Here is a 14,354-nt window from a genome sequence, read left to right as displayed (position 1 = left end):
GAACAGACCCAAGACTCTCAGCCTTTCCTCATAAGACCTTCCCTCCAGACCAGGCAACATCCTGGTAAATCTCCTCTACACCTTTTCCAATGCTTGCACATCCTTCCCGAAATATGGGGCCCAGAACTGTACACAATATTCCAAGTGTGGCCGCACCAGCATTTTGTATAGTTGCAGCAAATGTTGTCCCTCAAGTCCCTTTAAATCTTTCCCCTCTCATCTTAAACCAATGTGCTCCAGTTTTGGACTCTCCTCTCCTTAGTTATTCATCTTAACTAATCCCCACATGATTTTATAAACTTCTATAAGGTCTCTACGCTCCAGGAAAAAAATCCCAATCTATTCAGTCTCTTAAACCCTCCAATCTCAGTAACTTACTTATAAATCTTTATTAGAATTAGAATTAGCATTTACTGTCATATGTATTTTAACAGTAAAAATATAATGAAAAGTGTTCTAAGTCACCTTATCATGGCACCTATAATGACAGAAGTCATGATAAAAGCATAAGTTACAACATTAAGTAAAATTAAGTAAATATAAGACAAATTTCAACAAAGTCCACTTAAAGGCTACTGGTCTCGAAGAAAGCAGGTCCATGATGAGAACAACATGATGGGACAAAAACTGAAATGCTGGGACGCCACATCCCCGGGTCAAAAGCCTTCGAAGAAATACTGCTGCCAAGAACACCAGTCAAAAGATAACGCTGGGCCATCGGATCACTGGGCCGCTACCCATGGACAAAACAAAACGGTGAGACATCAGAAAAACCAAGCCAGAAGCACCCAACAAAGACCTAGATTCAAGCTGGACGGTCACCAAGATCACAAACTGGGACAACCGCTCCAACAGAGACTGCACCGCAGGCTGAGACCAACATGTTCTGAAAGACCAGCAGAAGTAACAGCCGCTCAGGAGAAGCTCATGGCTGAAGCCTTCAAAATGAAGGGAAGTGAATTTGAACTAATCTATAGTATAGTACGTATACTAACTGAAAGGCCTTAAAAACAGAAAAAGAGGAAAAGAAAATAGTAAAGACAACTGAGTAGATAAGCAACGGACTCCTGGGCTGAGGAGCCCATGCTATATGCGGCCAGTCTGCCGCCGCCATCTTGATTTCACCCTTTCCAGTTTAATAACATCCTTCCTATAGTGGGGTGGCTAGAATGGAATGCAGAACTCCAAATGTGGCCCTAACGATGTTTTGTGCAGCTATAACATGATATCCCAACTCCTGTTCTCAATGCACAAATGCATAAGCAGCTCCAAACAATATAAAAATCAGAGTTTACTGAGTCAGCCTTCTCTATGTTATACAATGACAATGCACTTATTGATTGACCTCAATGACCAATCCCTCATGAGCACATGTAGTGAAATGTACTCATGAGCTTCCTCCCACAACATAAGGATGGGGCATGGGTCAAGCAGTGCTGAAAGAACATTATTACAGCACATGATATCTTCAAAGGTACACCAACATTCCTCAAATTTTGTTTTCTTCTGCACAAACCTCATGTCCTGCAATCCAAAACAGGATATTAATGCTGGGAATAGTGTTAGCATTCTGATCAACATCACAGACTGTTTGACTGGTATAGTGGCTCAGTGGTTAACACTGCTGCCTCATGGCACCAGGGACCCAGCATTCAAGTTCACCCTTTGGTGACTGTCTGTGTGGAGTTTGCACATTCTCCCCGTGTCTGTGTGGGTTTCCTCCGGGTGCTCCGGTTTCCTCCCACAGTCCAAAGATACGCAGGTTGGGTGAATTGGCCATGCTAAATTGTCTACAGTGTTCAGGCCAGATGGATTATCCATGGGAAATGAAGGGTTACAGGGATAGGTTGGGATGCTCTTTAGAGGATCGTTGTGGACTCAGTCATACAGCATAGAGACAGACCCTTCGGTCCAACTCATTTGTGCCGATCAGATATCCCAATCTGACTTAATCCCATTGGCCAGTATTTGGACCATATCCCTCTAAACCCTTCCTATTCATGTACACATCCAGATGCCTTTTAAATGTCATAATTATATCAGTCTCCACCACTTCCTCTGGCAGCTTGTTCCATACACCATCCTCTGCCTGAAAAAGTTGTGCCTTAGGTTTCTTTTATATCTTTCCCCTCTCACCTTAAACCTACGTCCCCTAGTTTTGGACTTCTGTACGCTGGAGAAAAAGCCTTGGCTATTCACCTTACCCCACTCGATGGGCCAAATGACCTCTTTCCACTCTGTGGGAATTCTACAACTCTTAAAGAGATCATTGACATTCCCTACAATCACAGGCACTTTTGTGTCTGTACTCAATCCACACCATTCAGATATTCTGGCCCAGTGGTTAGCACTTCTGCCTCACAGCACCAGGGACCCAGGTTTGATCCCTGCCTCAGGCGACTGTGTGGAGTTTGCACATTTTCCCTGTGTCTGCGTGGGTGTGCTCCAGTTTCCTCCCACAATCTGAAGATGTGCAGGCCAGGTGAATTGGCCATGCTAAATTACCCACAGTGTTGGGTGCATTAGTCGGGGGTGAATATAGTGTAGGGGAATGGGTCTGGGTGGGTTAATCTTCGAATGGTCGGTGTGGACTAGTTAGGCCACTGGGCCTGTGTCCATATTGTCGGGAATCTAATCTAAAACAACAGTGGACCGTGGACTCAGAAGGTTAACTCTGTTTTTCTCTCTCAGACACTGCCAGACCAGCTGAGTTTCTCAGGAAATTTCTGGTTCTGTTTCAGATCTCTAGCATCCATAGTTTGATGTTTTAATTTTGTGGAAGTGAATTGGTTTGCAATGGGAGGCCATGGGGAGTTGACGTATCATCGCAAGGAGGCTGAAGGATTTGGTCATCTGCCTGTCCCCGGTCTGGGGGAGGTGTTGAGATGAAATGATAGTGCCTCTGGATCTACAACATGATAGACAAGAGAAACAAAGACTGCAGAGAGTTAACCCTCTTCATTAAAGTAAGGAGCAATGGATGGTGAACTGGGGAAGTGTTCACTGGATTACCACCAGCTCAGTCTCAATGCAAAGACAATGGAGGTCACATTGACCTTGACTCCTGGAGGCTTTGAGGGAGAATTCTTATTTCCAAGGAGCAATGTCAAGGCTTTTGATTTAATTTGTTTGATTGATTATTGTCACATGTGCTGAGATACAGTGAAGAATATTGTTTTGCGTGCTCTCCAGGCAAATCATTCCTTAGATAAGTACATCAGGGTAAAATGCAGAGTATCGTATTACAACTACAGAGAAGGTGAAATTGAGTTTTAAAAAAAGTAGAACAGTTCTAAACGTTGTGAGGAGGGGATAGTTCACAGAGAATCGCTTCCCTCGTGCGCCATCTTACATCGGGGCACAAAATGGTGCCACCTCCTTCAACAGTTCCAGCAGCCTCACACCAGGATGTGGAGAGCTCTGCCAGTCAAGGTCAATGTGACCTCCGTTGTCTTTGCATTGAGACTGAGCTGGTGGTAATCCAGCGAACACTTCCCCAGTTCGCCATCCATTTCTGCATTTGAAAGGTGACCGGAACTCGTTATGGACAGAGAGGCAAGTTCCACACTCTCTCCCGAATCAGGAGAGGGGAGAAGCTGGATCACTGAGTTCCCAAAGCCACACTGGCTGTAGATAATTGTCTCTGTGGGGGTCCCTATCAACATGAAGATTTATAGAGATGACAGATAGACTCAGACAAACACAAAACAGAATCCAAGCTCCTGTACAAATAAACAGGTTCTAACCACTGGGAAATAACTATGACTTCCAGACTACTCAGACCCCTTGGCATCATGGTAGCCCAAAAACCCAACAACACACTTAAGCAGTGACTAATGAACCTAAAAGATCCATTAGATACCACCAGCAAAACTAACGTCATTTCGAAGATGCCATGCAAGAATGTAAAAAAACATTACAGCAGACAAACTAGCAGGGGGAAGAGGAGCAGAGCTTTAGTCACTGGGGACTCGATAATCAGGAGGACAAATAGGAGGTTTTGTGGAAACAAGAGAGACTTGTGGTTGGTGTGTTGCCTCACAGGTGCCAGGGTTCATGAGGTCTCTGATAGTATTTTCGGGATCCTTGATGGGGACGGGGAGCAGCCCCAAGTCATGGTCCACATAGGCACCAATGATATAGGGAGGAAGAAAGGTGGGGATCTAAGGCAGAAAGTCAGGGAGCTAGGGAGGCAGCTTAGAGCTAGGACAAACCGAGTTGTTGTCTCTGGTTTGTTGCCAGTGCCACGTGCTAGTGAAGCTATGAACAGAGAGAGCACGGAGCTGAATACGTGGCTGCAGGGATGGTGCAGGAGGGTGGGTTTCAAATTCTAGGATAATTGGAGCTCTTTCTGAGGAAGATGGGACGTCTACAAACAGGATGGTCTTCATCTGAACCAGAGGAGTACCAATATCCTGGGGGGGGGGATGTTTTTCTAATGCTCTTTGCGGGAGTTTAAATTAATGCAGCAGGGGAATGGGAACCTAAATTGTAGTTCCAGTGTACAGGAGGTTGAGGGTAGTGAGGTCAGGGATAGGGTTATAAGGTCACGAGAGGGCACTGGCAATGTTGGTTTGGAATGTGTGTACTTCAATGCCAGGAGCATCCGGAATAAGGTGGGTGAACTTGTAGTATGGGTTGGTATGTGGGATTTCGATATTGTGGCCATTTCAGAGACATAGTTAGAGCAGGGACAGGAATGGTTGTGGCAGATTCCAGGATTTAGATGTTTCAGTAAGAACAGAGAAAATGGTAGAAGAAGGAGGTGTGGGATTGTTAATCAAGGGTAGCATTAAGCAACTGAGATAACATTTGAGGACTCATCCACTGAGGTAGTTTGAGCTGAGGATAGAAACAGGAAAGGAGAGGTCACCCTGTTGGGAGTTTTCTACAGGCCTCTGAATAGTTCCAGGGATGTAGAGGAAAGGATAGCAAAGATGATTCTGGATAGGAGCGAGAGTAACAGGGTAGTTGTTATGGGGGACTTTAACTTCCCCAATATTAACTGGGAATACAATAGTTCAAGTAGTTTAGATGGGTCAGTTTTTATTCAATGTGTGCAGGAGGGTTTTCCGACACAGTATCTAGACAGGCCAACAGGCGAGATGCCATATTGGATTTGGTACTGGGGAATCAACCCGATCAGGTGTTAGATTTGGAGGTAGGTGAGAAGTTTGGTGATAGTGACCATAATTCGGTTATGTTTACAATAGCAATGGGCAAGGATAGGCATATACCGCAGGGAAAGAGGTATAACTGGGGGAAAGGCAATTATGATGCAATCAGGCAGGATTTAGGATGCACAGGTTGGGGAAGGAAACTACAAGGGGATGGACACTCTTGAAATGTGGAGCTTATTCAAGGAACAGCTACTGCAGGTCGTTGATAAGTATATACCTGTCAGGTGGGGAGGTAGTTGTCGAGAGAGGGAGCCATGGTTTACTAAAGAAGTTGAAGCTCTTGTCAAGAGGAAAAGGAAGGCTGATGTGAGGATGTGGTGTGAAGACTCAGTTAGGGGGCTTGAGAGTTAGCCAGAAAAGATCTAAACAGAGAGCTAAGAAGAGCCAAGAGGGGGCACGAGAAGTTGTTGACAGATAGGATCATAGGCACACGGCTCAGTGGTTAGCACTGCAGCCTCACAGCGCAAGGTTCCTGGGTTCGATTCCTGCCTCAGGTGACTGTCTGTGTGGAGTTTGCACATTCTCCCTGTGTCTGTGTGGGTTTCCTCGCGCAGGCCAGGAATGTGCAGTAACAGGAATGCAGAGTACAAGGCTAATGGTAAGATTCTTGGCAGTGTAGATGAACAGAGTGATCTCGGTGTCCAGATGCATAAATCCCTGAAAGTTGCCACCCAGGTTGATAGGGTTATTAAGAAGGTATATGCTGTGTTGGCGTTTATTGGTAGGGGGATTGAGTTTCAGAGCCATGAGGTCATGTTTCAGCTTTACAAGACACTGGTAAGACCGCACCTGGAGTTTTGCGTACAGTTCTGGTTACTGCAGGAAGGATGTGGAAGCTTTGGAAAGGGTTCAGATGAGGTTTACTAGGATGTTGCCTGGTATGGAGGAAAGGTCTTATGAGGAAAGTCTGAAGGAACTGAAGCTGTTTTCATTGGAGAGAAGAAGGCTGAGAGGTGACTTAATCAAGATGTTTAAGATAATGAGAGGGTTAGATAGAGTAGACAGTGAGAGCCTTTTACCTTGGATGGTGAAGGCTAACACAAGGGGACAGAGCTTTAAATTGAGGGGTGATAGATTTAGGACAGATGTCAGAGGTAGCTTCTTTACTCAGAGAGTAGTATGGGTGTGGAACGGCCTGCCTGCAACATAGTAGACGCGCCGACATTAAGGGCATTTAAATGGGCATTGGATAGACATATGGATGAAAGTGGAATAGTGTAGGTTAGATGGGCTTTAGATTGGTTCCACAGGTGGAGCAACATCAAGGGCCGAAGGGCCTATACTGCACTGTATTGGTCTATGTTGAAACTTGCCACCAGGATACATGAACACCAACTGGCCACCAAACGACATGACCCACTTTCACACGTTTCCATACATACAGACAAAGGAGGACACTACTTTGACTGGGACAACACACACATCCTAAGAGAGGTGAAACAAAGACATGCATGAGAATTCTTAGAGGCGTGGCATTCTAACCAGAACTCCATCAATAAATACATGAACTTAGATCCTATCTACCTTCCCTTGAAAAAATAGAACCGGAAGTGACATCACCCACCTTAAGAAACCAAGATCTATAAATAGAGAGGCAGGACATACCACCAGCTCTTCACCAAAGACTCTCACTGATGACGTTACCTGATTATGGTGATGAAAGATTTGAAAACAAATCTTCAAGCTCAGCAAGCTAACTTACAACTTATCATCAACCTGAACTACAAATCTTCTCAAACATCGTTAATAACTATAAACTACTAACATATGGCTCTATTTATCAAACTCGCACCCCCATCCCGTCCCAGCCCCTGCCTCCAAAGATGCTTTTAAGAAAAGTACACAAAGATAAAAATTGGTATCCCGAGTGGAGGGAAAACCAGGGGAAAGCAGTTCATTGGCCCCAGTCACAGGGTTCAATGAGATGATCTGTTTATGATTGATGGGATTACTTGTTTTCCAATCCCACTGTTCCAGATTCTTTTCACTTCTTTGTAGGAGGCACAGGATGGTTGGTATAGTAACTGCAAAATCTCTTAGTTACTAGTTAAAGCAACTGGTGAGGGAAAATGAATTAACTTTCTTCAGACTTTGGTTTTGTTCCTGAAAAGAAAGACACATCATCTGTCCCTCAAGGCAGTCCAAAGGCTTCTGCCAGCATTGTTAACACCCACAAGCTGTTTAGCTACCCAGGAGCCAATCAGTTAGATGCTTTCAGGCCGATGGTCTTTTACAGCCACTACTTCACAAACCAATCATGAGACCATAAGACATAGGAACAGAAATTAGGCCATTCAGCCCATTGAGTTTCCTCTGCTATTCAATCATGGCTGAAAGGCTTCTTATCCCCATTCTCCCACCATCTCCCCGTAACCCTTGATCCTGTTGACAACCAAGAACCTATCTATCTCAGTTTTAAGTATGCTCAATGGCCTAGCCTCCACAACTGTGGCACCACTCTCTGGCTGAAGAAGTTTCTCCTTATCCCAATTCTAAAGGGTCTTCTTTTTACTTTAAGGCTGTACTCTCTGGACCTAGTCTCTCCTGGTAATAGAAACATCTTCCCAACATCAACTCTGTCCAGGCCATTCTGTAAGTTTCAATTAGACCCCCCCCCCCTCATCCTTTTAAACTCAATCAAATATAAACCCAGAGTCCTCAAACATTCCTCATATGTTAAGCTTTTCATTCCTGGGACCTCAATTGTGACTTATGGCCAGCCCAATCTGATTTTGTACAATAATCTCTAGGGCCAGCCCTTCTACAAACAGTCTCCTCCACTGTTGACACAAAGCTGCAGTGTAAACAAAACTGACATTGAGTTTCAGCCACTTGCTTTTTCCAAGTGCACCAATTCCTTCTGTAACCCCTGGTGTTAACAGTCTTATTTCCCAATTCTGCCCACAATCAAAAATAGAGAAAAACAAAAGAGATACAATCTTTGCAACTGCAAAATAATTAAATTGCATTTATTTCAATGCAAGGGGCCTAACAGGGAAGGCAGGTGAACTCAGGGCATGGTTAGGAACATGAGACTGGGATATCATACCAATTACGGGAACATGGCTCAGGGATGGGCAGGACTGGCAGCTTAATGTTCAAGGATACAAATGCTACAGGAAGGATAGAAAGGGAGGCAAGAGAGGAGGGGGAGTGGCATTTTGATAAGGGATAGCATTACAGCTATGCTAAGGGAGGATATTCCCGGAAATACATCCAGGGAAGTTATTTGGATGGAACTGAGAAATAAGAAAGGGATGATCACCTTATTGGGATTGTATTATAGACCCCCCAATAGTCAGAGGGAAATTGAGAAACAAACTTGTAAGGAGATCTCAACTATCTGTAAGAATAATAGAGTAGTTATGGTCATGGATTTTAACTTTCCAAACATCGACTGGGACTGCCATGGTGTTAAAGGTTTAGATGGAGAGGAATTTCTTAAGTGTGTACAAGACAATTTTCTGATTCAGTATGTGGATGTACCTACTAGAGAAGGTGCAAAACTTGACCTACTTTTGGGAAATAAGGCAGGGCAGGTGACTGAGGTATCAGTGGGGGAGCACTTTGGGGCCAGCGAACATAATTCTATTCATTTTAAAATAGTGATGGAAAAGGATAGACCAGATCTAAAAGTTGAAGTTCTAAATTGGAGAAAGGCCAATTTTGGCGGTATTAGGCAAGAACTTTCAAAAGCTGATTGGAGGCAGATGTTCGCAGGTAAAGGGACGGCTGGAAAATGGGAAGCCTTCAGAAATGAGATAACAAGAATCCAGAGAAAGTAAAGTTCTGTCAGGGTGAAAGGGAAGGCTGGTAGGTATAGGGAATGCTGGATGACTAAAGAAATTGAGGGTTTGGTTAAGAAAAAGAAGGAAGCATATGTCAAGTATAGACAGGATAGATCGAGTGAATCCTTAGAAGAGTATAAAGAAAGTAGGAGTATACTTAAGAGGGAAATCAGGAGGGCAAAACGGGGACATGAGATAGCTTTGGCAAATAGAATTAAGGAGAATCCAAAGGGGTTTTGCAAATATATTAAGGACAAAAGGGCAACTAGGGAGAGAATAGGGCCCCACAAAGATCAGCAAGGTGGCCTTTGTGTGGAGCCACAGAAAATGGGGGAGATACTAAATGAATATTTTGCATCAGTATTTACTGTGGAAAAGGATATGGAAGATATAGACTGTAGGGAAATAGATGGTGACATCTTGCAAAATGTCCAAATTATAGAGGGGGAAGTGCTGGAAGTCTTGAAATGGTTAAAGGTGGATAAATCTCCAGGACCTGAACAGGTGTACCCGAGAACTCTGTGGGAAGCTAGAGAAGTGATTTCTGGGTCTTTTGCTGAGATATTTGTATCATCGATAGTCACAGGTCAGGTGCTGGAAGACTGAAGGTTGACAAATGTGGTGCCACTGTTTAAGAAGGGTGGTAAGGACAAGCCAGGGAACTATAGACCAGTGAGCCTGACCTCAGTGTTGAGCAAGTTGTTGGAGGGAATCCTGAGGGACAAGATATACATGTATTTGGAAAGGCAAGGACTGATTCGGGATAGTCAACATGGCTTTGTGCATGGAAAATCATGTCTCACAAACTTGATTGAGTTTTTTGAAGAAATAACAAAGAAGATTGATGAGGGCAGAGCAGTAGATGTGATCTATATGGACTTCAGTAAGGCGTTCGACAAGGTTCCCCATAGCAGACTGATTAGCAAGGTTAGATCTCATGGAATACAGGGAGAACTAGCCATTTGGATACAGAACTGGCTCAAAGGTAGAAGGTAGTGGTGGAGGGTTGTTTTTCAGACTGGAGGCCTGTGACCAGTGGAGTGCCACAAGGATCGGTGCTAGGCCCTCTACTTTTTGTCATTTACATAAATGATTTGGATGCGAGCATAAGAGGTACAGTTAGTAAGTTTGCAGATGACACCAAAATTGGAGGTGTTAGTGGACAGTGAAGAGGGTTACCTCAGATTACAATAGGATCTGGACCAGATGGGCCAATGGGCTGAGAAGTGGCAGATTGAGTTTAATTCAGATAAATGCGAGGTGCTGCATTTTGGGAAAGCAAATCTTAGCAGGACTTATACACTTAATGGTAAGGTCCTAGGGAGTGTTGCTGAACAAAGAGACCTTGGAGTGCAGGTTCATAGCTCCTTGAAAGTGGAGTCGCAGGTAGATAGGATAGTGAAGAAGGCATTTGGTATGCTTTCCTTGATTGGTCAGAGTATTGAGTACAGGAGTTGTGAGATAATGTTGCGTCTGTACAGGACATTGGTTAGGCCACTGTTGGAATATTGCGGCCAATTCTGGTCTCCTTCCTATTGGAAAGATGTTGTGAAACCTGAAAGGGTTCAGAAAAGATTTACAAGGATGTTGCCAGAGTTGGAGGATCTGAGCTACAGGGAGAGGCTGAACAGGCTGGAGCTCTTTTCCCTGGAGTATTGGAGGCTGAGGGGTGACCTTATAGAGGTTTACAAAATTATGAGGGGCATGGATTGGATAAATCAGCAAAGTCTTTTCCCTGGAGTTCGGAAGTCCAGAACTAGAGGGCATAGGTTTAGGGTGAGAGGGGAAAGATATAAAAGAGACTTAAGGGGCAACTTTTTCACGCAGAGAGTGGTACGTGTATGGAATAAGCTGCCAGAGAATGTGGTGGAGGCTGGTACAATTGCAAGATTTAGGAGGTATTTGGATGGGTATATGAATAGGAAGGGTTTGGAGGGATATGGGCCGGGTGCTGGCAGGTGGGACTAGATTGGATTGGGATATCTGGTCAGCATGGACGGGTTGGACCGAAGGGTCTGTTTGATGCTGTACACCTCTATAACTCTATGACTGGTTAGACTGAAGGGTCTGTTTCATGCTGTGACTCTGTGAGAGTTTAATCTTAATTTATGATGAGCTGGAATCACAACTGGCATTAAAATGTACTGATTGCAAAATGCAACAATGCAAAAACTAAATGTTGTGACGCTTGAGCAGAATTGGTTTACAACTTGAGGGGTACATTGTCATGATTTAAAGCAATCCATTCCCAAGTGATGAAGAAGTTAGATCTGTCTGAAAGGAGCAAGGTCATCTCCAAGGTCTTTTTTTTGCAATTAAAGACACTGGAGATGTAAAGAAGGTTTACGGGAATGATAACAGTAACATTGCCTTCTGTGTTTGTTTTCACGGGATGTGGACATCTCTGTCAATGCCAACATCTGTCGGCCACTGCAATTGTCCTTGACGTAAGTGGCTTGTCAGGCCTTGTCAAGGACAGTTAGGATTTGACCACATTGTTATGGTTCTAGCTCTCATGTTGGGCATATTGCATGAGGCTGTTCGGCCCTGAAAGGGTTAACGACCATCACAATACAAGCTCTGCTCATTAGGATCCAAAAAAATGGCTAGGGCTGTTGTGGCTCAGTGATAGCGTCCCTACCTCTAGGCCAGGAGTCATAGAGTCACAGTTGTACCCATAAAAAGAGGCCACTGATTGGACACCCAAATCAAATTTGATCCTTTAAAAAAAGCAGAACAAAAGAGTCCCATTCCACTTGAAAAACTAGGCTGAAGAGCACAGTTAATTCTTATAATAGTGACATAACAGATTTATAACCAATTTTCCTAACAACAGCATTAACAGCAACAAGTTAAAATCATTCCTCAAATACAACTTTAAAGAATTGTATTGATAAATAAAAAGAATAGCGGAGGTGAAATATCACGATTACAAATCAAATGTATCAGAATCATCAACTGATTACTTTGCTGAATACTTTGCTCCTGCAATGCTTTGAATGACAAATTCAGTTCTGAACCACTGTCACAGGATTTGAAAAATTGACTGTGTTTTCACTCCCCAGATGCTGCCAGACCTGGTGATTTTCAAGGCTGTTGCCAAGACTGAGCGATGGGGAGAGGCTAAACAGGCTGGGGCTGTTTTCCCTGGAGAGTCGAAAACTGAAGGGTGACCTTATGGAGGTTTATAAAATCATGAGGGGCATGGAGAGGGTAAATAGACAAAGTTTTTTTCCCTGGGTTGGGGGAATCCAGAACCAGAGGGCATAGGTTTAGGTTGAGAAGGGAAAGATTTAAAAGGGACCTAAGGGGCAACTTTTGCACGCAGAGGGTGGTGCATGTATGGAATGAGCTGGGAGAGGAAGTGATGGAGGGTGGTACAATTACAATATTTAAAAGGCATTTGGATGGGTACATGAATAAGAACAGTTGAGAGGGCTATGTGCAAGCGCTGTCAAATGGGACTAGATTAATTCAGGATATTGGGTCGGCATGGACGAGTTGGACTGAGGGGTCTGTTTCCGTGCTGTGCAGCTCTATGACTCTACAGCAAAATCTACAAGAAGATCCCTCAGACATAGAAAATATTGGTACCAATAATGTCACAGCAACGTCTTTGATACAATCAAGGAACCTTTGAGTCTTACTGAATAGAACTGCTTTGGGAGAATTCTACCCACAGATCTCTGGGGAGTCTTTCAGCCATCTTGGTAAAGTAGTATTTTCATTGAACTCTATGAAGGCACCATGTTGGTAAAGGAAACACAGACTTGGTATTGGAAACAATAGCAATAACTTCAACAGCTGTCAATTTTCTGACCAGGACAACAATCACTCTCATAACCAAGAGTCAACAATTACTTTGATTGACTAAGAATATAACAAGTCAACAAACAAATGGAGGACAAGGAGAACAAAACAAATCAGGATAATAATTAATAACTTTGTGTATCAACAAGAAAGCAACGCAACCAAATTTGCCTGTGGTAATCTTTCCATCAGAAAAAGGTTTTCAGATCAGCTTGATAGATCAGTGAATTGGCCAGTACGAAAACTGTAATTCCTAAAGTTTCAAACAGATCCTGGATTTGACCAAATTAAATGCAGAACCGATTAACACAATGAGACAACAAAAATAGAAATTACTGGAAAAACTCAGCAGGTGTGGTAGCATCTGTGGCGAGAAATCAGAGTTAACATTTCAGGTCGAGTGGCCCTTCATTACAACTGATAACACAATGAGAATCTGGGATAGCTCTTGTGACGCAGTGGTAGTGTCCCTACCTCTGAGGCGGAAAGATGCCAGCTTCCCAAGACACACGTGTAACAACAGGTCTGAACAAGTCACAGCTTCGCATTTTAGATTTTTTTAAAAATTCCACAGCGCCGGTCAGCAACACTGCTGATCAAATCACCTTCAAGTGACACTTCTCAAGAAAAAGAAATCAATAGTCAACAACAATTTGAGGCAACATCCATAACCTTCATTCCAGGTAAATTCACATAGAGGACTCAGAAGGAGAAAGAGATGGCAGGGGATTTAGAGTCAAAACCTTGTACAGCATGGAAACAGACCCTTCGGTCCAACTCATCCATGCTGACCAGATATCCTAAATTAACCTAATCCTGTTTGTCAGCATATGGCCCATAACCCTCCAAACCCTTCCTATTCATATACCCGTCAGATGCCTTTTAAATGTTGTAATTGTACCAGCCTCCACCACTTCCTCTGGCAGCTCATTCCATACACACACCACCCTCTTAGAGTCGCCTCTTAGGTCCCTTTTAAATCTTTCTTACTCGGTGACACAGCTGCAAGACAGCCAAGAGATAACTAAATCTCGAAAGGAACTGCAAATGCATATTTAGGAATATTAATCAGCCTAATCGAGGGAGACATCAATAGAAGCAATGTTTTGTATAGGAATCCGTGTACAAGCCATTGTTAATGCCACAATAGGTATAATGGTTATAACAAGTGCAAGTCACTTGGAGATGACACTTCCTGTGTACATTTCCATTAAAGTGGCAGCTGTATTCCTCAGGAATTATCTTATTCCCTTCTGATCAATGTCAAAACACTAATTGCAAACTGTAATGCGCACCAGACACAACTGAATGTAACTGAAATATATTCAAGGCGAAGTTGGATTTTGTTTATTAGCATGGGAAGCAAGGGTTATGAGGATTGGAGGGGATGCGATCAAGCAGGAAAGGGGCTTAAAATGACCACAATCAGATCACTCACATTACCTTTGAACGAGGTGGAACTGAGAGTTCAATGTCCTCACGGACCGAAGGGTATAGAGAGAAAGCAGGAACTGCAGATTGAGTTGGATGATCAGCCATGATCATATTGAATGGCAGAGTAGGCTCAGAGGGCTGA

The sequence above is a fragment of the Chiloscyllium punctatum genome, chromosome 12, assembly GCF_047496795.1.
Source record: "Chiloscyllium punctatum isolate Juve2018m chromosome 12, sChiPun1.3, whole genome shotgun sequence".
Lineage (NCBI taxonomy): Eukaryota > Metazoa > Chordata > Chondrichthyes > Orectolobiformes > Hemiscylliidae > Chiloscyllium > Chiloscyllium punctatum.
The sequence above is the reverse complement of the archived record's forward strand: the minus strand, read 5'-3'. Positions refer to the sequence as shown.